Here is a 25,825-nt window from a genome sequence, read left to right as displayed (position 1 = left end):
GTCGAGCAAAATTCCAAAGGGCACATAGAATATGAAATTCTTCAAATTCAGCGTGATCTGATACTTTCGACATGTATCCAACATAAGGCGCAGACCCACAACATATGAGATCCAATATTTACTTGTCTGGTTTTCAAAGGTTCTGATATATTTGGGTTTCCTGCTTTTGGTCCTTCAACTTCGTGTTGTCATTCTGTCTCTGGAATGTTAATATTCTGTGGGTCTTCTTCTTCCTCTTCAACAATCACATTGTAGCATTCCAGTGCATGGAACAACTGTGTACTCCAAACTGACTTAGCCCATTCTACTGGTTCCTTAGGAGTTATGAATATAGCTTCTTTTATCTCTTGGAGCGCTTCATAAATGCATTCAAACCCATCCTCAAAGCTAAAATTCAATAAGAAACTCTCTCTTAAGATATCCCATTCAGTTGTTCCATGGCGAAGCTCCATTTCCAAATACTAGTTCATTGGGATCGTATCTAAGGTATGAAAAAAAATGTGCACCCATTTCAGTTGCAGTTTTGTCCCCCAAGCCGTAGTCCATTATGCCAAATGATCGCGCGGATCATCCTTCCCACAATATTTTTCTTTCATCCGGGTATTAGCATACACGAACCTTAATCTCGGCATTCTCATGTATTCCTTCCATCTAGCGAAGCTCTCCTTGTGCGTACCCCACCAATGGGCAGGTGTAGCGTGCAGTGCCAACTCCAATGCCTAGAAGCAATGTTCTTCTGGTACTTCCCTTTCAGATTCATCTAAAAATTGGTCCACATTAGTTAAACCATCATAATGTGGAAGCTTCCTTACCTCAGTTGAGACACACTGTAGTGATTTGGTCATCCTATTGCAATGGAGCTTAGATACTTCATGCAATCGATTCTGCCAGTGTTCAAGTTCTTCAACTGAATATGAGGTTCATGAGCTATCCCTGTCCCATGAAATTCGTCCATTGGCCTTAGGATTGATCCAATCTTCATTTCACATTGTGATCTTGTATATCTGATCCAGATCATCATCACTTTCCACAAAGTCACGAACATGTTTAATATAACGTGCTCTTTTAGCAGGGTCTAGTGGGACTACAACCCTAAGAGACTTCCTTTCAAACGTCATCTTCCTCTTTTTAAAGTTGATTACCACATCCATATCAAAATACTAGTTAATTCCTAGTAGCGCGGGGTACGGGTTACTATCATCCAATATTTCAATGACATCAAAGTCAGCCAGTGCACTTTCCGCCTCAATGTCTATCGTTACTCCATATAAGTGCCCCATCAGAATAATATTCTGTTGATTTTCCATGCGCATCTAAATAGGATGCCACTGTAGTGCAAGTCTCCTCATCCTTTCCCACGTCTGCTTAGGTAGAACATTTCCATTAGATCCTAGATCTAAGATTACCTGGTCGATTTCATATCCTCCTATTTGCGTGGTTAGCCTCATCTCGCACCCTGTTCTCTTCTTATGATTACCAATTTCTCTCACGATGTGCTTTTCAGCAAGGGTATTTTCTTTATTTGTGCACTTGTCAATTAAATCTTGTAGCTCTTCTACTGCTTTCTTATCACACAGTAACTTCATATAGGTCTTTAGAAAAGTAGCTAAGGTTGAAGGATATACTTCTTGTGTTGTACTAGCTTCTCACATTTTTGCCTGACTTCTTGAGGTGGAGGCCTCAGTGAAGTTCTTATTTTCTTCCATGAAGGTCTCTTTAGTGCGATTAAGGTCAAAGTGTATTTCTTTCTCAGCATCCTTGTGCACTCACCCATTAGCCTCAAACTGCTTGCCCTTATCTGCACTAGTGGCCATACCACTCCTTGTTACTATATTTATGCTTTGATCTTCTTCGCGGGACTCTACCCTCATCATTTGGATGTTTTGCGTAGGTTGTTGGGGTTGCACCTTCTTTCCTTGCATCTTTTCCATAAGGATCGAACATTCATCTATCACATGGCCAAACTATCGACAATACTGACATGATCGATGCATGGGGTTTGTGCAATATTGCGTGAGGTGTCCTGCTTCGCCATAGTTATAACAAATTACCTGCCCACGTCCTCAACTAGTTCCGCCCCCTCTTCCTCGTCCTCGGCCTTGGAATCCTCCACGGGCTACTCTTGTACTCTTATCCTGAGGTCAAATTTCTACCTGCATTTGGTAGGTAGGGGTTCTATCCATCATCAACTAATAACTTCTACAATGGCGTTCATCATGAGCCACAGATCTATAGAAGTTGCAAAACAACTGCTAAGGGGTATGTACAAACTTCTGTAGTAAATGGAAATTATTAGTCGCATGTTGTCTTGTAACATGACAGATAGTGCACCATGGCATAGTTCCCACGCTCGGCCCAACATTACTCTTAGGTTTCAGGGGAACAAGCCCTCCCCCAATAAGATAGTTCTTATAAACTGGGAATGGTCCTTATCATGTCCATGGCTCTTGCATTTCAAGCACCATAACTCAGTGCACACCTCCGGCTGGGCTTCCTTTTCTTTCTTCAGCCTCTGCAACTCCAAATGTAGGCTTTCCAGCAATGAGTGAATCTATTGTACTCCAAGTTTTGTATTCGGTACGGGCGAGGCCTCCAGCCTCATCGCATTTTCTAAGGATTATGCTTGTGTTGTTATATTTTGTTGTGACAAAGGAACTATTAAGTGTGGAAAGAGTGATGCTATATACCAGTTGTAGTGTTAGGAATCTGTAATCACCATACTGGCTTGCCTGGTCAGGAATTTTAGCCTTTGATCAAAACCCCAAGGTGTCTCATCTACCTTTTTTCGATTTCTTTAAACTCAGTCACCATCTGCGCCTCTGACTTAGGCTTTCTAAACTCCTTGTTCAATGCTTACTGGGTTTCTTCCAACGTCGCAGTGGGGTTATCAGTGCAGTACTTGAAGTACCATGTCAATGATCGATCTTGTAAGGCTGTGACCAGCTATTCTTTCTTGATGCTATCATCCGTAATTTGTTGTGCTATCCATACAACTCCTGCAAAAAATAAGAAATCTTCGGGATCTTCGCTCCCTACCCTTTTGAAAACTAACATCTTCATCGTGTTCGCCATGTTGAATGGTGGCAGAGGTGGAGGTGGAGGTTAAGTTGTAGGTGTATGAGGTGGAGGTGGAGGTGAAGGTGTAGGTGTATGAGGTGGAGGTGGAGTAGATGTATGAGGTATCCTTGGGATACCTTTCTTAATTAACTGAACTGCACTTTGCAGTGTAGTCAACATTGTCCCTTCGTCGTCACTTGAAGGGGTTTCAATGAGCAGACTATACTTTAACCTTGTTCCTTCGTTTCTTCTAAAGAATCTTCCACTTCATGTGGCCCCAAACATCAAGGTAACTACATAACCCTCTTTTCACATAACAACATTTTAATCCAAGTCTTCAATGATTTCAAATACTTACCTCACGGTCCCTTAAATATCTCGTGTTCCGCTTTGCTATAACTAATATTCCTATCGATCGCGAACTCAATCACAATTCCAAGTGTTCGATCGATCCAATGATCAACGACCTACATGGTATTGCTTCTTGATGCTTCCAGACGTTCCACCAGCTCAGGAGTTCACTCTAGAGGTCCATCAATCCCCCACTCCCCTTGACTATCATCCAATTTAGACAACCACTCGTATAGTTCATCAGGGAAGAAACAAAAGAATGCTTCGGTCTCTTCTGTGTACAAAAATCTCTGTAAGTACTACTCAGATAATTTAGGGCTTCTATTCTCTTGAGTCGCGAACGTGTGCACTTTTCAATCAATCCACTTCTCAATATATTTCTTTGTAGGAAACCATTTATCACACATCTTTCAGATAGATATTGGTCCTGGCAACAGAACCATTGGTTTGCTTAAGGGGGCCTAACCCAAGTTCATAGTTAATCACGCCAACAAACAAAACCATAACTGCTAGCCCTTTCAGCAACAACTTGCATAACATAGGCTCCAGTATCACACAAGGTAATATTGGGGGATTCTAGAACCATGTTTCTGCATCCAGATACCATGGGATAAGTAATTTGAATCCCTTATAGCTCAGATCTGCCTTCGCATAGTTCTATGTCTTTATATCGTCCACTACTGCAACTCTGTTCAGATGGATTTTATACCTTCGTGAAGGTCTATGATCAGACTTATCAAACACAAAAGAAGTAGATGAACAAATTTTGTGTAGTAAATAATAACCTGCCTTCACACAGATCTACCCGCTTCAAACAATTATCTTAACAGATTTAGCTAATTCCTTCACAGAAACAGATCATTACTTATTTCATGCATAAGCATTAAAAATTCAACAGATTCACACAACAATCACACTTTATTACATAGAAACAGATCATTAAACAATAGTGCATAAACTTAAACATAATTAAGAACATGGAATAGATGTAATATATTTGGTCCAGAATCAGTCTTTATTAGATTCATATTTCAAATTATAGACTCTTCCACCCTGCACACTGAGCTGCAGGGGCCTGCGCACTCAGCTGCGGACTTGCCAAGGTATCTATGCACTCAACTGCAGGAGCCTTCCCCTTTCGCCTAAGTATAGGAAACAAAGCTTTCCTGCCTTAGCACTTTCCCTTACACTTGTTATTCTTCAAAAGTTTCTTTATTTTCTCTAGACTCGCTATGACTCAACTATTTATAGCCTCTCTATTACAATACCCTGGCCTGCGGCCTATGGGTGAGTCTCAAAACCAACCTATCACTTACCCATATAAGGGGATAAAGCCCCTTTGACTCCTACTTAGCTGCCGGCTTCACTTGCACATTTCACGGATACTTTACATTCTTTACAAAATTCTATTCAAAAATTGGTTAAACTAACCCAAAATTGACCCTAGGGACCCTATGCCAACACTCATTTACATTGTTGAATTGTGGAGGTCAGAGAGAATTCTTGGAGCTTTTCTTGTCGTTGTGATCAGCCTGAGTACCTAGGATTTGTGCGGAGAGAGCCAGGTAAGAGCTTGAGGCTTACCCTTTGTAATTTTGGATTTTCTAGGTTAGGTAGGTCGTACAAGGGACCCCTATATGACCTCTTTTATGGTTAACCTAGCTAGTCGCGTGGTCTTCGCGCAAAACTTGGAGTTTTGCGCGAAGAATCCACACAAAATGTATACTTAGATGTGTGTTGCGTGCCTCTCAATTTGGGAATTACACGGCGAACCCTTTCTAGGTTCACCATGCATTTCTAAGAGGTTTGCGTGATGTACGTGCGTCTATACAAGATACAGGCATGTACACCGTGTGCTTTTTTGTAAGACAAGTGCGCATACCGTGTGCTTATTTGGAAACAAGTGCGTGGTGGGGAAAATTTATTGAATTTTTCCCCTTTTTTCCTTTTTGAGAACTTGAGGGTTTCACTTTTTTGACATGTGGTATCCTGGGTGACAGAATGATTTGGCGGGAGAGAGACTAGGTGACTCTTCGGACTACTGTGGCACATGATCTCACATCAAGCCAACATTTAACACAATGGGGGTTAATTAAGTTTACTCAAAACCCTTTAATGAGGTCTTAGGACAGGTTCCTGTAATTTTTGAAGCAATGTTGGGATGTGGACCATCAGATGATGGTCATATGGCTCACGGACCTCCCAATATTTGTGCAGACTGATATCTACTTCATGACAAGTTTGATGCCATGCGAGGAGGTGCTTCCCTATCCACTGCCAGCTGGGCATGTGGATATTCATGTTTGGGTTGTGGGGGAGGGTCATTGTGGCCCTAACCCTTCTGAGGAGGGTTGCATTAGGATCTCAGAAGTTTTGGACTTAGTTGAGCAAGAAGCACTGGTGATGATTGTCAGACTATTGGGGTTGGCATCCCCCAACTAGTGTTTGGGGCCGCACATAGTTGTGTTACAATGGCTACAGGTGCGGTAGTTTTTTTATTGGGTAGGACTTTAGCATCAGGGGATGATGTCCCAGATTACACAAGTTTAGTGTGGGATGTTGAAGATTTTTTGTTATGGGAGTGTGGTATGAAGCATACTCTACAAGAGGGTGGTCATGTTTCGCATGATCTTTGCAGTACCAGCGGGACCTACTCGAAACCCAAGAATGCGCCTCTAGGGAGGGGCGTTGTCAAGAGAGGGCGGTGGATCAGTGCAGCGTTACTAGAATTCCATGGTAGAGGGTTGATTTGAATCTAACCCTCCGTTGATCCCAAAGTTTCTGTACCATGGAGTTGACTTCTGGGGAGATCCAGATATGGGGCTTCCTCTAGCTGTTGCCTGGGGACCAACAAGTATATTTTTTATTTCCTCATTTGTATACATATGCTTCTTTACATGTGATTATGGTTTTGACTTTACGATGATGTTGACACTATGCTTTGTTTTCTTGCAGATGTGGGGCTGCGGGGATGTCCACTGGAATATCTGGTAGGCCACGATTTGAGGCATTTAGGTGTTGTAGGGGTTGCCCCTATCCCATAGAGACTAAGGGTGGTGAGGCCACCAATGGTTCTTTAGGGTGGTGCAAAGCACCCAGCGCAGTAGTGTTGATTTAAGATTAGTGGGGCGTCCAAAGCGGTAGTGGCAGATGAGGATGCATCTATATTGCTCACGTGTGCTGAGGATGCAGAGGTGCGATTGGCAATTGCTGAGGCGAAGTTATGGGGTTACCATGCCACATAAGAGCAGGTAGAGTCCTTGATGAGAGGGTTGTATGTCAATGGATGGGTTGGCTTGGTTGATATCGTTGTTGAGACGATGATTTCCTTAGAGCGGGTGCACCGACTAGTTTTGTGCCATCTTGCTAGGGCGATGGCTACGACTAGTCTGATTTTGGCTCCAGATGCAAATATTTGGATACATGAGCCCTAGATGGACTTGATGATTTTTTGGTTTTTTAAGAGATGATGTATGTACTAGGGAAAGCACCCGTTTATGAGGATGCTCCCCTATCTTTTGTTGACTTATTCCTCCTGGTTGTGGACTAGTGATTTTTGTACTCATATATTTTTTGATGTATATATGATGTTATTTTTTGGTGGCTCTAATGATGTGATACATGTGTCTATACTTTTGGTGTATTTCTGCATTTATGTTTCTAGATGTATCTTATGTTGATGTTTTATGTATCTTGATGGTTATATCTATGTGATGCATGTTAGTCTAGGATTTGATTAGCGATGTGATTAGCTACATGATTTTGATATTTTGGTATATGTGTAAATGTGATTTGATCAAAATATCTAATTAACCTTTGTGCATGGAGATATTTCTGAAAAAGACATGGATCATAGATTTGAAAAGTCTTGTTTAACTGTGATACTATGAGCCGGGAATCAAGGAATACATGCAGGAGACAAATACCTAGGTGGTGGGTGATGAGCCCCAAAAATGGACAATTATTTGGGCTCATTCAACCTCCTAATTTGACTTAATCCACCATTCTCATTAGTTTATTGCATGTTTTTTATTATATTTATGTTAATAGAGTGAATTTGGTTAGTCATTATGCCAACAAGTCTAATGGGTGCTTTGTGTAGCCTTTTTGGTCAACTTGGAGACAAAATTGAAGGTCTTAATGAGCACTTGGCAGCCAAATTCGTGGGAGAACAAGCTAGAGGATTTGTAGGAAGGTGTCCCCTTCATTTATGGGCCCTTACCTCAAATTCTCCACCATCAGCTCGGAGTTCAAGGGCCACTGAATCAATCAACACAAGGGCAGCCAAGCAAGTCAAGTAGGACTGCTGTTAACTCCAAGTTTTGGGCAGCCGAGTCCCTAAATTCTAGGAGGACTGTTAGGTCCTCAAATTGTATAAATAAGAGGGCTTAAGACCTCATTTTAGTTAGTCAATTTGGTTAGCCAGTTAGTCATTTTGTTTTAGCCATTAGTTAGCTAGTTTGTAGTTCGGTTTTTATGCAATAGATTAGCTTTGCTTTCAGCTCATGTTCAAGTTCTTCTTGTGGACAGTTTTGATGTAACTCTTCATTTCTTGATCAATAAAGATGAATCCAGCTTTGGACCAGCTCTAAATCTCTCTTGGGAGGCTGTAGCTCTTGGGGTTGGGCCCATCTCAAGCGCCCAATACCTCCTTTGATTATCTTTATGTGTTTTTGCTTCATTCTTAGAATAAAATCTGTTATTTAGATCTAACTCTTGTTTTGTTATTTAGTTTGTTTTTTTATGTGTGAAATAGCTTTTCATGCTCAGATTTAGTTGATAGGTTGTTAACAGAAAAAGCTTCAAGAAAAGGGCCAACAAACATCTGTGGTTTCACCTCTCCCTTAGTGGGATCAGGAGTTGTGACTAGGATGACTTTGCTGCCCACAAAAACACTGATTTTGCTTTGCCATGCAATCACTAGTGTTTGATTTTCATGTGTAGAAGTTGGTTACCAGTTCAAACTTTCATTTGCTTATTTGCATGAGTTAAAATACATGGTTTCATTGCAGGTCACACTTCTGTTCATTCTCTTTACTAACAGCTAGCAAATTAGGTCAACGTAACTAGGTCTTTGAATTTACAAGTTTTGTTGGTTCAGATTGGAAAAACGACTTGCAGAGCCCCTGTACCACTCCTTCATCTGCTTATTCTCCATCAGCACCATCCACTCCACCCTCTACTTAGAACCCTTGCTTCATGTTTGCCATTCGCTCCCAAAACCCTAATTTTTGTGCAACATTGTTTCACTCTCCCTTGAACAAATTGAACCATCCTCGCCATTCCTTAGATCCATCCATCAGTTCCTAGGCCACTTCAGACCCCTATCCTACCTCCATATCCACTCATGCATCTTCCCTCACTCACCCATGCTCCAAAATCCCATTTCAGAACATCCTGTAGAAATCTCTGAACATCCTGTAGAACCCCTGCAGACTTCCTGTAGAAGCTCATAAACACGGTTTCGTGGCAGCCAAACTTTGTGAGACTCTCTGGAAGGGTGTTAGGGACCCCTTAGACCCTCTCTGAACCTTCCCAACCTTTCCCAAGCATTTCTCCTCCTTGATCCACCTCTGCACAGTCAAAAATAGTTAGAAGCACATGCATGATCATTCTAATAACTTAGTCAAAAATACAAAAAGATGTTTTCTTCAGATAGTGATAACTTAGACACATGCATTTTACCTTCCTAGAATTAATGGCATCTCTTTTCGTAGTTTGCATTCTCTCCTTTGCATCAGTAGGACTAGCTGGTAGAATTAGGGTTTGCTAGGGTTTGCGTTTCTTTTTGGCTTTCAGTTTCTTTTCGCAATTAGATTAGCTTCTTTCGAGTTAGCTTTCATCCATCAATTAAAAAGCTTCTTCTAAGAGCTCATAGAAGTTGGCTTAAGCTCCTAGTGGACTTGTGCCAGCTGACCAAGTGACAGCTGTGGCAAGAGCTAGTACTTGTGCATACAGCACCGTCGCTTCCAAGTTTGTTACGAACTACCGGGTTGATAAAATTAGAGATAGGAAGCTCCAGGAGTTGTAGCATTATTGCTACAATACTAGAGCCCACCATCTTTTTGGCGCCGTTTCCGAGGAAGCGTCAGAGTATTAGTGATTGTCGCTTTTCTTCTATTTTTCACTACAATCTTCTTCTAAGTAGTTTATTTCATTTCCATTATGCAATTTCATTTCTGCAAGCGTAGATTAGCATTTCAATTCCACAAGCGTAGACTAGCATTTCATTCCTGCAATTTCATTTGAGCAAAATAGATTAGTCCTTTCCTGCTTTCATTTCAATTCCGCATTTTCATTTTAGCAAGATAGTTAGTTGTAGTTCAATCTATTTCAGTTTTGCACGTAGAAGTAGAAAAAAGAAAAAATCAACCAAAAAGATTTCATTTCATGCCTTGTAGGAGTAGAGATAAGTTAAAAAAAATGATTGCACAACACCCCCACTGCTTCACACAGCCAACGTTCTCTCTTCTTCGATGGTTGTGATTAAAGAACCCCTGGGTGGACATCAAGGCATATTTAAAGAACCTCTAGGGGAGAAGAAGAAGAAACCATTCCTCTAGAGCAAATGGCTACAAGCAGAAATGTTGGGAGCAACATCTTGTCCAAAGATGAATTTGAAAATCAGATCAAAGATTTCAAGAGTGATATGAGGCAGTTTCTTGCCATGCAACTGGATACCTTGCGGATCCAACAGAAGCAAGAGGAAGCCAAGAGGGCTTTGGTCATTTTTTGTCCTAGGTGCACTAGAAAGCATCCTAGGAACGAATGTCCATTGTACTCCATAGAAGTGTGTTTTGTCTGTGAAGAATACCATCCTACAGATCAGTGCCCTTCCTTACCCAGATTCAAAGCTGCATATCAGAGAGCCAAAGGAGCCACTGAATCACTCTATTACATGAACCAAAGTTGGCTGCATGGACCTAGATCTTACCAGCAGGAACTGCAAGGGACACCCGAGACCTATTATGACCCCTATCAAGCCACTTTCATGCCTTCTTGGGGTCCCCCTGCTCATCCTTCTTGGTTCACACCTCCTCCTTGTTCCTTCACAGATCCATATTATGCCCAACCAGCTGCTCATTCATTTCACTCTTATGCTCAGCCACAGCCTCAGTGGAATGCACCTCATCAGGGGTGGAGGCCTCAGTACAACACTCCTCCCACTTCGTTTCCTCCACCACCTGCTCATCCACAACCATCGCCTCCTCCCCCACCAAGGCAACCCCAAATGCCTGCCCAACCACAATTCCATCCACCTCCATCTCAATTACACCCCTCCACACAGCTACCCGTAGCACCATTTCCAAAACCATGCAATGGAGTAGCTCAACCCAATTGCAAAGCTGAGGCACAACATGTCCAAGTGACTCCTCTTGAGTTCAAAGATCTTCACCATAGCTCAGGAAAAGCATTGCAAAAAAGAGATCATCTTGAAAGCATTGAAGGATCACATCCAGCAAAAGAAGATTCAAAAGAGGAGATCAAAGAACCATGGGCTGCACTTGATGAAGAGAAGAGATCAGAATCAGAGATCGAGAAAGCCTCCTCATGGTTACCATCAAATCTTCCATGTATTCAAGAGAAAGATCAGCAAAAAGAGGAAGATGAGAAGGTCATGATAGAAGGTGACATGAAGAATGATCCAGATCAGCAAAAGGACCAAAGATATCAAAGCTATATTGAGACATGGTTCCAAACAGTCACTAAGTTGCAGCAGTACTCTCTTCCTCAGCTATGTTTGATCCATTCAAAGTCAGATCATTTTGTCTCTGAAATCTGGATCGTTGTCAAAGCATGAATTTCGAGCCTTCACATCATTTTTTCTTTAATTTCGATGTGCACATGGCTCCATTGGAAGTATTCCTATACTTGAGAATGATTTCGTTTTTCAAGTAGGGTAGGGTAGAAGAAAAGAAAAAAAAAAAGAAAAAAAAAAAAGAAAAAAAAAAATGAAAATAAGAAGAAAATAAAAATCTAAGGTGAAAACCTCCTCGGAGGCGCCTTAGATTGGCTCATTGATTGAAAACCTCCATGAGGCGGTCAATGGGTTGGAAAAAAGAGAAAAGAGAATAAGATCCTTGGGTGAAAACCTCCCTTGGAGGCGCCCAAGGCACGCAATTAGGGTGAAAACCTCCATGAGGCGCCCTAGTTGTTTTTCAAAAAAAAAAAGAGAAAAAGAAAAAAGAAAAATAAAGCTAATCTCCATTGAATAATTTCATGTTGCAGCAATGACATTGCAGGTTGCAAGAAGGACGTTTCATGACAGGAGGAGCACTCAAATCAAGGTCAAAGGAATTTTTTATGCCTTCTATAGGAAGCTCTGTATTTCTACAGGAAACATCCTGTAGAACCTTTGGACAAGCCAAATCCAATTTCAAAAGTGAATATAATGGTGGGAATCTTTTGATTAGGCCTACAAGCACTTGTGTGTCCATCCCTTGCCTTTCTCCATCATTTTTTCCACCTCATTGTGCTTCTCATTGTGCTTCTACAGGAACTTCCTGTAGAAATTGTGGGAAACTAGACATGGATTTCAAAAAGTGGTTTGGCGAACATGGTAGCTTCCTCAAGGGTTCAGAAGTCCTCATGCAATCTTCCAACTCCTCCTCCATCATCTCCATACCTGCATCACAGCCCAAGCTCAGTTTTCCCTTCCATGCAAACACATGCAAAGTGCCTTGAAGCAAAAACACCTAGAACAAAATTTGTTTTTGCCATAACTTGAAAACCATGCATCCATTTGACAAACTGTTTTATGGGGAATTGTACAAGGGTTATGGCAACATGCTTGAGCAGTTTCAGCGAATTCCGGTGCACGGTTTCCAAGAAATCAGCCCCCATCACCATAAGCCATTTTTGCATTTTCTCCATAACTGTGCATCCGTTTCAAAACCTGTTTCATGGGGATATGCATATGAGTGATGGTAACCTACCCAAGCAGTTTCAGCCGATTCTGATGCACGGTTTCCGAGAAATCAATCTCTGAAATCTTTAGCCATTTTCCATTTTTCTCGAAATCCGTGCATCCATTGATCACAATTTTGATATGGGAGATGCATCATAATGATAGAAACATGCTCAGCAAGTTTCAGATCGATCCGCTTTGCCGTTTGAGAGCAATGGCGAAAACAAGTTCTGGTTTTGTGACCATGCAGCAGCAACAGCTTAAAGGTGCAGATCTGAACGTGGAAACAATTGCATGCAGCTCAGATCCGGCCAGAGGACACCTGCACAAGGAAAAGAAATAAAAAATCATCAGCCAAGCCCTCATGCAATCAAAGGATCCAAGCATGCAGCAGCAGAATCAGAGCATGCAGCAGCAAAAAGCTTCACAAGCAGCCGTTTGACTTCAGGTACGTGACTAAACCTTGTTCATCTGTTTGCATAGATCTAATATAAAGCATTGCATGAATGAATGAGATGGTGAGATTCAGTTAGGAAGGTAGCCAGATTCGATTGCACTCATCCAGGAAAAAATCACGCAGCATGCATGGGTAAGTCATTCACGTGGAAGTTGAAAAACACAGTTAGTGGTAGATCAGTTGAACTCTAGTGCACAAGACGTCAAATAATTAACAGATAGAGGAGAACATACAGTTTATAACATCACTGTAGTTCGAATGAAGACAGCACACATTTTTTCCAGCTCACTACAAATCACGCTGCAGTTAAACGATGCTCGGCTGAAACTCTCACCACTCTTTGTTCAACTACGGTCAACTGAAGCACATGTCCACCACTTCCAGATCAGTTAACCAATGGTCCTCTACAAGTTTTCTTCCTGATTTCTTAGATTTCTGCCGTTTTTAAAAAAAATCTCCCACCTATCACACTCTACAGGCATTTCTACAGGAAGCTGTGCTACAAGAAACCCAGCATACGAAGAAGCTTGGACTGTTCACGTCGAGGGTGGAAATTCTCAGTGAGGTAGGCCTGAACATAACTTTCCCATGCAAATAATTCAAAAGGTGGTGAATTCGATGTGTTGAAGGGGTAAGGAAAATGTGAATGGAAGTCTGTCTACGAATTCAAAAGTTGTTTTATTATCGCTGCCTGGAATTGTCTTCATGGTATGCATGTGAGATTTTCTCCAGGGTCTTGAATTAAAATCTCTCTTGTAGAAAAGATAAATCATTGTCAGGGCTAACCTGTGTGAAAAATGTGAATTTTACATGGTTATATGTATGTTGGTGGGTGTGAAAATTAAGCTCTGCACTCTGTCTGTGAGAGCCTAATTTCATTTTGACAGTCAAGTTTTGGGGCAGCAGCAGTAATATAACCAGGGAATTGGTGAAAAGGGAGATACAAACATCTGAGAAACCCTGTCTTGAGAATCAAAGGAGGAAACCATACACAGAATTCCCCTCCTGGTCAGAGCACAAGCCAAAACAGTGCATTATATCTGAATTCTGGCCAAGGAACTCACTTCATCCAGCAGTGAGGAAAGGGAGCACATTGAGGCAGAAGAGAAAGCCAGGGGTAAGGAAACCCAGGGCAGACCATCACATGAAAAATCACAGGAGAAGCCACAGAAAAAGCAAGAAAAAGGACCAGCTGTTGAGACCAAAGCTGCGGGTGAAATAATGACACAAACACCCCGGAAGAAACAATTGCAAAGCAGGGCAGAGAGGACTGAAAAAGTCCAAACAAGTGAAGACAAAACCAAGGCAACCACACCAAAATTAAAAGGGAAGACACTCCCAGCCACGCAGACCAAAACAGTGAAGACACTTTCTACAGGAAGCCAGAAAACAGTTGACACAGGACTTTCTACAGGAAGTCTGGAAACGGAGCAGCAAAGGGAGAAATTGCCTGAGATTTTGGCCAGGGAGGTGGTAGCAGTGCTAGATGCCCTAAGCACATCTCCAAAGCAAAAAGGGAAGCAAAAAAGGGAGCCTTCCATGTACTTTAAGGCAAGAAAGAGCATGTGGATAAAAGCTGACAGACCCTAGCCACAGTCAGAGGAGCCAATTACAATTGAGGATACCACAACTAAACAAAAGGAAGAGTCTCCTTCAAAGAGATCCATCATATGTGAATGAGGAAGCTAAAAACCTTCACTTAGAGAGCAAATCAAGATGATGGACTCAAAGAAAGTTCTACAGGACTCAAAGACTGTTTCTACAGGAAGACAGAGAACTGTTAGCAGACTGTTTCTACAGGAAGGCAGAGAACTGTTTCTACAGGAAGTTTGAAAAGGGGGAAGCCAACGGAGAAATCAGCCGAGATGTTAGCCAAAGAAGCCACCAGGGCCATCAAAGATGAAGAGAGAGATTGGTTGCTCAGAGGATGAGCAACACTTTCAGTAGGGGGGTGATGATGAGCCCCAAAAATGGACAATTATTTGGGCTCATTCAACCTCCTAATTTGACTTAATCCACCATTCTCATTAGTTTATTGCATGTTTTTTATTATATTTATGTTAATAGAGTGAATTTGGTTAGTCATTATGCCAACAAGTCTAATGGGTGCTTTGTGTAGCCTTTTTGGTCAACTTGGAGAAAAAATTGAAGGTCTTAACAAGCACTTGGCAGCCAAATTCGTGGGAGAACAAGCTAGAGGATTTGTAGGAAGGTGTCCCCTTCATTTATGGGCCCTTACCTCGAATTCTCCACCATCAGCTCGGAGTTCAAGGGCCACCGAATCAATCAACACAAGGGCAGCCAAGCAAGTCAAGTAGGACTGCTGTTAACTCCAAGTTTTGGGCAGCCGAGTCCCTAAATTCTAGGAGGACTGTTGGGTCCTCAAATTGTATAAATAAGAGGGCTTAAGACCTCATTTCAGTTAGTCAATTTGGTTAGCCAGTTAGTCATTTTGTTTTAGCCATTAGTTAGCTAGTTTGTAGTTCGATTTTTATGCAATAGATTAGCTTTGCTTTCAGCTCATGTTCAAGTTCTTCTTGTGGACAGTTTTGATGTAACTCTTCATTTCTTGATCAATAAAGATGAATCCAGCTTTGGACCAGCTCTAAATCTCTCTTGTGAGGTTGTAGCTCTTGGGGTTGGGCCCATCTCAAGCACCCAATACCTCCTTTGATTATCTTTATGTGTTTTCGCTGCATTCTTAGAATAAAATCTGCTATTTAGATCTAACTCTTGTTTTGTTATTTAGTTTGTTTTTTTATGTGTGAAATAGCTTTTCATGCTCAGATTTAGTTGATAGGTTGTTAACAGAAAAAGCTTCAAGAAAAGGGCCAACAAACATCTGTGGTTTCACCTCTCCCTTAGTGGGATCAGGAGTTGTGACTAGGATGACTTTGCTGCCCACAAAAACACTGATTTTGCTTTGCCATGCAATCACTAGTGTTTGATTTTCATGTGTAGAAGTTGGTTACCAGTTCAAACTTTCATTTGCTTATTTGAATGAGTTAAAATACATGGTTTCATTGCAGGTCACACTTCTGTTCATTCTCTTTACTAACAGCTAGAAAATTAGGTCAACGTAACTAGGTCTTTGAATTTACAAGTTTTGTTGGTTCAGATTGGAAAAACGACTTGCAGAGCCCGTGTACCACTCCTTCATCTGCTTATTCTCCATCAGCACCATCCACTCCACCCTCTACTTAGAACCCTTGCTTCACGTTTGCCATTCGCTCCCAAAACCCTAATTTTTGTGCAACATTGTTTCACTCTCCCTTGAACAAATTGAACCATCCTCGCCATTCCTTAGCTCCATCCATCAGTTCCTAGGCCACTTCAGACCCCTATCCTACCTCCATATCCACTCATGCATCTTCCCTCACTCACCCATGCTCCAAAATCCCATTTCAGAACATCCTGTAGAAATCTCTGAACATCCTGTAGAACCCCTGCAGACTTCCTGTAGAAGCTCATAAACACGGTTTCGTGGCAGCCAAACTTTGTGAGACTCTCTGGAAGGGTGTTAGGGACCCCTTAGACCCTCTCTGAACCTTCCCAACCTTTCCCAAGCATTTCTCCTCCTTGATCCACCTCTGCACAGTCAAAAATAGTTAGAAGCACATGCATGATCATTCTAATAACTTAGTCAAAAATACAAAAATATGTTTTCTTCAGATAGTGATAACTTAGACACATGCATTTTACCTTCCTAGAATTAATGGCATCTCTTTTCGTAGTTTGCATTCTCTCCTTTGCATCAGTAGGACTAGCTGGTAGAATTAGGGTTTGCGTTTCTTTTTGGCTTTCAGTTTCTTTTCGCAATTAGATTAGCTTCTTTCGAGTTAGCTTTCATCCATCAATTAAAAAGCTTCTTCTAAGAGCTCATAGAAGTTGGCTTAAGCTCCTAGTGGACTTGTGCCAGCTGACCAAGTGACAGCTGCGGCAAGAGCTAGTACTTGTGCATACAGCACCGCCGCTTCCAAGTTTGTTACGAACTACCGGGTTGATAAAATTAGAGATAGGAAGCTCCAGGAGTTGTAGCATTATTGCTACAATACTGGAGCCCACCAGTGGGCATTAGCAAAGAGGCATATGACAACATCATATTCTGCTTGATTGTTGGTGGATGATCCGATATAAATTCCATTAAAGAGATGATGTTTTCGGTTAGGAGAGTATATGGCCCATGTTGCAGTAGTAAGATTTTGCGACCATCAAGATGGCCCATCAACGAACCTATGGTGGTAATATGGTGGAAGATCCATTTGTTGAAATGTGATGAGAGATTTTGTTTAGAATAAATCCATGATGAGGTGATCATCATAAAAAATAAGTCATTGTACATACATGTTTACTCTATCATTTTATGAATGATTTTTTTTTTAGGTAGAGACCATTGATGAGATTTTTTAGGCGAGTCTCGTCAGGCTCTGATAGTATGTAAAATGTATGGGCCCTTCCAAAGGGTTTCAAAATTTCCAGGTCCTACTACTTCCTAGGCGACATCGTAGTGGAGGACTAACTCCCCCTCGGTGAATGTCTAGGGGATGATGTGGCGATTGAACGAGGCCTTTAACCTCTTTTACTAGGGATGGATTTTTTGGATAGGCGTGCATTATAGAGGTATCATTCATGCTATGAGAATATTTGGTAGATTTTACCTGTAGCAGTTTGGTACTAACCGAATAGATTGTATGAGAGGCGGTACTACTCATAGTATGGGATGTTGATGCCTCGTTGTTGTTGCTCGATAGAATATCCTGTGGGGGTATCCATCTCTGAGTCACAGTCTTGTTACGACATGGTTGGTTGGTATGGATTGGCTTTAGTGTTGTTCTTGCTGCACGAAATTGTGGAAGGTACTGAAATTCCTTGTGTGGTGGAATTGAGAGCATATGTGATAATAACATTGTGTGATTTTTTATTGGTTGGAGAGGTGCTTGTGGGGGATGTGGGCCACTAAGCAGAAAATTTCATTGAACCTACTCAGTTCACGACATTTATTGATCAAATTATTGGGTTTATCACATAGAGTGCACGTGATGGGTGGTTGTCTTGGCAAGGTGGTTTTGGGTTGCTTTTGGCTTGGTCTGGCCTAATGATGGGAGGTGAAATAATGGGGGCCTAATTTTGTTGGCCACCTTTTCTCCTCGAACACACATAAGATATCTAGGGATCCTTCTTCACTGGGGAGTGGGTTATGCATCTGAGTCCAGTAGATCAAATTTTTTGTTCATGAATTTACATACAAAACTCAATGCTTTTCTGAATTTGGGAAGGTGTGGGAATCTCTTCGTATGATGGCTCTCCTCATAGATCGTGCATATATGTTGTTGGCATCTAGGTTTTATTTTTTGACCAACCTGGGTAGGCGGGAAGTTTTGGTAACGTGTCTGTAGTTTGGGGCAGAAGTTCACTAGATGAGTAGGTTCATCACACATAGCACATAGTAAAGTAGAGGATGGGTGTTGCTACTTATACTGCCTATCTGTGTTGTAGGATAGTTTTTCCAAAGCATGAAGCTGCCTCTTTTTGAATGTAGAAGATGTTTTGGAATTTATTGTCCATTTGAGAGTTAGTTGTCGTTATTAGCTCATACATGTTGGTTTGAATGAGTGTGTTTAAAATTTCTCGATATCCAGGGATGTCAAGACAATGATGAGTAGTGTGCCCATGTTTTTCGCTATAGCACATGCATGGCTGGTACGTATTTCTTTGTTACGTAAAACTACATTTTTTGCTCCTTTTGGTGGATTGTGGTTGGCAAAGTTTTGGTGGCTTTCATGAGAGCTTTTAACTCATTAATTCACAACATATGTGGGTTGGGTGCCTTAATTCTTCACATAATGCACAGGGTTGTATGGCCCTAGATTAGTTTGAGGACTATCCTCTTTTATCATTTTGTTTATCCTTTTTGTCGGCCCTGGTTGGTGTAGGTGTAGGATGGTTTTGAGTATGGGTGATTTACCAAGGTGGAGGTATAGGGGTATTTCCTATGGGAATGTGTCTCGTCTTAGCCGACATGGTCATGGGGACTAGGTACCAAATTGGTATCTCGAGAACCATATTTGGTAATGTAAGAGTTTCCATGGCTTTGTGCGAGACAAATCGAGGTGGGGGGAATAAAAGGGGGTTTGTGTAATGGTGGTAGGTAAGCTAATGACTTTATCAGTTGTTGGAGGTGTCGTATCCAGAACTAGTTATGGGTTTTGGGTGGTGTTTGATGAATTCGTCATGCACACCTATGCTCTGGTATTTGGGACAATCTCTTGTCTTACTGGAGGGTCTCCTGGGAATGTTCCTAGGAGGGTTAATGGCTTAAACTAGCTAGGGATGAGCTTAGTGTAAGTAGTGATCACCTCATGGGAGGAAAATACTAAGGGAAACATGCCATCTGGTGTGGGTAAAGTTTCCTTTTCATAGTATGTGAGTTGATCAACGATAATGACCTTCCAATCGAGGGGGAAAATCATTGTTTTGAACACCAATGAGGTGAATGCGTGCATTTCGTACATATAGATTTGGCATAGTAGGATGTTGTAATCCAACTAAGCATCAAGTACTTCAATGTCTATTAACATAGTTTTTCCAGCCAACTTAACTGGAACACTAGGGTATAAACTGACGGGGGCTGAAGGGTGTCCTTTGTATTTTCTGAGCGTTATGTCATAAGGCTTAAGTTCATGGGATCCTAATTTCTATGAAATGGATTTGGTCATCATGCATGTGGAAGCCCCTTCGTCGACGATGCAACGATGGATGTTGATATTCTGGATTGAGACAGGGATTTGGAAAGTGACGGGTGAGGGTAGTCATGGAGTAGCTTTGTCCAAGTCAAAGACCATGAGGGGGGGATCAGATGGGTCAATTGCGCCTAGAGCAGAAAGTAGGGCTTTCCGTTGGGTTGGGAACGTTTGCAGCGCTTCAAGCGTTGACATAGCTGATGGTGGTTGTGTTAAGTCATCGACTATGTTGTAGCTATGGGCTGCTGTCGAGTTGTGTGTTGTTCGTCGTAAGGGTCATTTGACCATTTTCGACGCGGCTTCTACAGAAGGTCCAATGATGGTCTATGGCACTGTAGGTATTTCCGTAGCCGAGGTGGATGGATTAGGCTTGAAGGGAGCTTGATAGCTTCGATTCCTTGTTTTAAAAATGATATCTTCCCTCATCATGAAAATATTGTGATTAGGGGAATTATGGAGGTTCCCTCCAGATGGATGAGTTTGGGGAGTTCGTTGCTGGGTGTTAAGGCTCCCTGATGGGGGAAGGGGTCTAGCATCACTACAACTTGTTGATTGCCTTGCCCCCTACTGTATTGTATCCTTTTTAAGTCAAGAAGTTGAGGAAAGTAGTGGGTGTAATGAACATACTCTCCACAGATAGGACATGCGTGATTAGTCTGCATACTAGTGTTCTTGCCTTATTTCTGTTCGTTATTGTTGGTCATACCCTGGTTTTGGTTCCGGTTGGGGTTATCCCTTCCTAGTCCCCTTGGAAGTTGTTGTTGATTGCTTCCCCCCACTTGGGTTCTCCCTTTGGATTTCTCTTTGGTTTTGTCTTAGTAGCGTTAGAAGGATTAACTGAATTCATTTGTTCCTTCGATTATTGTTGTGAAGCGAGAGAAGGTTGCACTAGATTCACCCATGCATTATTTTGCGTTGGCAGGATGTTCTATTGTTATGCTGGGAAATGAGAATATTGGTTTCCTTGTCATTGGTTAGCGTACTAATTCAGGGGAGCAGACATCTTTTTTGTACTCCAAGAGGAGTATTGGTTTCCCTGAGGGGGAAGATATGAGCCTCCTTGCGGGGGCTGGTATTGGTTAACCTTGTTGACTATATTCTACATAGGTGCAAGTTGACCATTATAGTACCCTGAATGTTGCAATGGTGGTGTGTTATGGGTAACATCATATGCTTGGCCATTGAACGAATACCCAAGGTTTTGGTAGTTGTTGTTGTGGTGATTTTGGGATAGGGACCCAATTAATCCATCAACTTTATTGGATGCGCCTGAGATCTCTTTATAAGTTTGTAGGCACGAGGCATCTAGAAGCACATGATAAATGTACCCAGCCTAGGTATATATAAGCTCCAGTTGTTGGGATTTACTAATGGATTCTTCCTTGGATTGCGAGGACAAATTTTCCACGTCCTTAGAGATTTCAAATATGATGGATCTTAGGAATACGTCCAGGAGGAATTTATCTTCAAACTAGGTTTTGCGCAAGCTACAACCTTTTTTAAATTCATGGAGATGGTGTAAGATGTGAGTAGTAGGTGTTTGTTTGAAGTTGGTGAGGAGTTTCAGACCTGAATCGTGGCAGACTGGGCACTAGAAGAAGGTGAGGAAAGTAGTAGCTAATGAGCTAAAATTCGCGTGCAATGCAGCAGGTTGGTCCACATACCATTTTACGGTGGGCCCAATCAAGGTGTTTTGAAATATCTGTAATCTAATAGTCTCTTATGTGATACTATTAGACGAACACCACAGGTGAAATTTCATGACATGGTTTCCTGGGTCTTCACCCTATTTTCCCTCGAACTTTGGAATTTCTAAAGGGAGCTTGGTGGGCATAGCTGACCAATTTTGGCCATGGGCAATCGGGTCATTGGTTAGCTTGCTTAAATCTGATATGTTTAGCGAAGCTAAGAACCGGATCTATGCATTACCTGCCATTGTAAAACAATTTTATACAACTATATGCAACGAAGTCCTTTGTGGGGATGTCATGGGAGAATTACCTCAATGGGTATCTCGGGGATTGTCTAGAGGAGAGGTGTGTGTTCTCTAAAAGGGGTTAGCATGTGGGGATCCTTCTAGAGTGGTGAAGGGTGTACTTTTCCAAGGAGGAGTTTTGAGCAAAGATGCACCAATAAAGGAAGACCCAATAATGGTGGCTCAATGACATCCTATCTACCTAAATGGAGGGAGTCCTAGCACAAGTCATGACAATGGGGGGATGTTTAAAAAATTTCTATATCAACGGGGAGTCGTGGGGTCCCATATTGTGTTGATTTAGAGTGTGTGCTACTTTGGTTTTGGTGAGGGAAGGAGATAAATATCAGCGCAATTGGATCACTTAAATAAAACAAATCGGAAATATAGATGGTTTATTTTCCTTTAATTTAAACTATGTAATCAAGAAAACAAGATTTTTGTTTTGTTTTTTGCGTATGATAAAAAGTCTTATGAAGGCTTAACCATCCTATGCACTCTCAAAGTAACTGGGTCTTGCGAAGATATCCTCTGACGGGTCCTGGGGAAACATCCCAAAATAACTGGTGATGCCTTCTATTAGTTGAAGAATCAACCAAGGTAATGGTAATGAGGCTCAAGTGTTGCTTGCACCATTTTTGGGACATGGTACCCTAAGGTCAATTTTGGGGCAAAAGCCCAAGTTTTGGGGCTGAAAGCCCAAGTTTTTGTATATAAAGAGTAAATTCTCCACAAGATGTGGTCGCAGAGCAAGTAGATTTAAAGTGTCAAAAAGGATTTTACCCTTCATTTATGTAAGATGTGTCAGCTTTAGAATATCTACCCATGGTTCGTGTACCATGGGATTGTATAAAAAGGAAAGTATGAGAAGAGTCTAAGGCAATTTTTTGGTAGTGAAAGATATGAATGTAATGGGTCAGTAGAAGTAAGGGGAGAAGAGTCTTAGAGTATAAGAGAGGCTCTGCAGCTGTGTGTGCAAAGGCCTAGAGGAGAGTCTACAGCTGAGTGCGTGGACCCCTGCAGCTAAGTGCGTAGGGTAGTTTGAGTCTGTAAGAAGATCTGAAGCATTAATAAAGAGATTGTTCTGGAAATATCTGTGTTTTTTCCTTTTACTTATGTTATGAATCAATGCGATTATGTTATGACGAATAATGGGTTTATGATTTAATGTTGTATTGATGCGTGAATCTGTATGTTTTACACTGTTATACGAACACAAGTCATAATAATTCTTTACACGAAAAATATCTTAATGCATGTTAAAATTATCAGATACTTAAGCTGATATAGGTAAATACAGAAGTAGAAGCAATCTCAGAAGCGCATAAGTAGTTGATTCACGTGTTTAAGGTCTGTGAAAGACAGTTGTAGACCTTCACGAAGGTCTAAGGGTGATTAAGAGAAGTATATCGATAAGGCCTAAAATTCTTATTGATCTGGGCGAAGGCAAAGTTAGGGCATAAAACAACATTACACTAATCTTTGGGTGTGGAAACTTGGTTCCAGCATCCCCCCATACTGCTTCGGGTGAGACTTCAGTCCATGCTCCACAGATTGATGACGAAAGTGCTAGTAGTGTAGGGATTTGTTTGGCTAACTTAACGCTGAACCTCAGTCAAGACCCCCTAATCCAACAAATGGTTTGTTTACCGGGACCGAGATCTGCATAAAGAGATGTGCGATCTCACATCACTGGAATCCAACTAAGAAAGAAATTGAAGATTGGTTGGATAGGAAGATCCACGCATTCGCAGCGCAAGAGAACAAGAACTCGCGATTGACAAAAGAGCAGTGCTTGGACAAGTACCTATACAAAGAGATACATGAAATCTTCTTATGTTCCTTCCCGGTCGAATTATATGAGTGGATTTCTAAATTGGCAGAGTAGTGTAGGGATTTGTTTGACTAACTTAACGCTGAACCTCGGTCAGGACCCCCTAATCCAACAAATGGTTTGGTTGCCAGGACAGGGATCTGCATAAAGAGATGTGTGTTGTCGCATCACTGGAATCCAACTAAGAAAGAAAATGAAGATTGGTTGCATAGTAATATCCACACATTCGTAGCGCAAGAGAATAGGAACCCACGATTGACGAAAGAGTAGCCATTGGACAAGTATCTGTACAAAGAGATACACGAAATCTTCTTTTGTTCCTTCCCGGTCAAATTATACGAGTGGATTTCTAAATTGGCAGAGTAGTGTAGGGATTTGTTTGGCTAACTTAACGCTAAACCTGGGTCAGGACCCCCTAATCCAACAAATGGTTCAGTTGTCGGGACCGGGATCTGCATAAAGAGATGTGTGATGTCGCATCACTGGAATCCAACTAAGAAAGAAACTAAATATTGGTTGGATAGGAAGATCCACGCATTTGCAATGCAAGAGAATAGGAACCCACGATTAATGAAAGAGCAATGGTTAGATAGGTATCTATACAAAGAGATACACGAAATCTTCTTCTGTTCCTTCCTGGTCGAATTATACCAGTGGATTTCTAAATTGACAGACAACCAAGGTGGAGGCTTGACGGTCTGATAGTGTGGATCTCGGAGTTAGTGTGGAGATTAGAAGCCTCTAAAGATAAGATCACACGTGCTATCAATCACTGGCTTGATCGCATCATAAGAGGATTTGTGATAGAGTTCGTGGTCGATACCTTGATCAGTTACAGTGAAGCAGAGCGACACTTCTTCAAGGGACCATGAGGTAAGTATTTAAGGTCTTTAAATACTTGGATTAAGATGCTTTTGTGTGAAAAGTGGGTTATGAAATTACCTTTATGTTTGGAGCTATATGAAGTGGAAAGATCTTCAGGGATAGAGGAGGAACAAGACCTGAATATAACCCGATGATTGAGCCTCCTCTGAGTGATGACGAAGAAGCAGCATAGGCTTCTCCATAGAGCATTATCCAGCTAATAAGGCGAGGGTTCCCGTGAATACCACATCCACCCATACCACTTCCATCTTCACCTCTACCATATACACCTTCGCCCAGACTGCCACCACCTCCACGACCATTCAATATGGTGAATTCAGTAAAATTTCTTGTTTTCAAAGGCTTAGGGAATGATGACCTGGACCATTTGCAAAGGCTGTGTGGGAAGCCCAGGGAATTATGGATGATCACATGAGGAAAGCAAAGTTGGTTACTGCTTTACAGGAATACGCGATAACATGGTACATTAAGTACTACACTGATAACCTGACAGCTACGTTGGCAGACATTCAGACTACGCTGAATAAGGAATTTAGAAAGCCAAAGTCTGAAGCGCAATCGATCGTTGGATTCAACGATATCATGATGAAGCTTGGTGAGGCACCATGGGAGCTAGATCAGAGATTGAAGTGTAATATACACGAAGATAACATGAATCTTGCAGATGGGAAACACCATGAGTGGTTTGTGGCTTCACTCTTGCCTCATCTGAGGGTTGCTTTATCACAGCAAAAGATTGGGACCCAGGCAGAGGCTCTGGAAATTGCGATGATATTGCATGAGACACCAATTAAAGATGCTGCTTTGGGAGTTCAACAGATTCATGCAGAGTTGCAGAACCTTTTCCTAGAATTCCAAAGTCTGAAGAAGGATAGAGCGGCTTGGGCAGAGGTGCACAAAGAGGTTTGGTGTTTGAAATGTAAGAGTCAAGGGCATGATAAATATCATTACCTTGTCTTCACGAATTATGTTGAAGGAGGAGGATCAATGCCTTTGAGGCCAGAAGCTCAAGCAGGGTCTAGTGCAAGGCCTGCACTGTGGTATGCTATCTATCAGGTAGCTCAAAAACATGTGACAGATAATTGCCACTTGTTGCGGAAATTTGTAGAGACACCGCAACAACTCCTCTGCAACTTCTGCAAATCGGTAGGTCACTAGGAGCGCAATTGCCATAGTTACAAGTTAATGATGGAGAGAATGCCCACATATCAAATTCAGACCGAGACTTGGCCTCCAGATCAAGGAACTGGGTGAGCACGAGGAGGATATCAGGGGCGCGGACGAGGCGGAGGCAAAGGAGGACCTGTGAGAGGTCGGGGCAAGTTATTTTCTACAATTGTGGAGGTCCAGGACACTACGCGCAAGAATGTACGAACCCGACGTGCCTATCGTGACGATACTATACTCAGTTTGACCACGCGACAAAAGAATGCCCTGTATTAATAGCTAAGATGCAGAAAAATGGGGCGCAGCCTACATAAAACCTATAGATGATGAGGGCCAAACCTCGTAAAGAGGATCCGAATGTGAATATTGTGCTGTGAAGTGGAATGATAATTAGTGAAGATAAGGGAAAGAAGCTTGGAGAAGGTGAATGGGTCCGCAAAGCTCCAGAAAA

Source organism: Pinus tabuliformis, chromosome 5_1 (genome assembly GCF_031772625.1).
Source record: "Pinus tabuliformis cultivar Carrire ecotype Pingquan chromosome 5_1, CPIR1, whole genome shotgun sequence".
NCBI lineage: Eukaryota > Viridiplantae > Streptophyta > Pinopsida > Pinales > Pinaceae > Pinus > Pinus tabuliformis.
Note: the sequence above shows the minus strand (reverse complement) of the source record.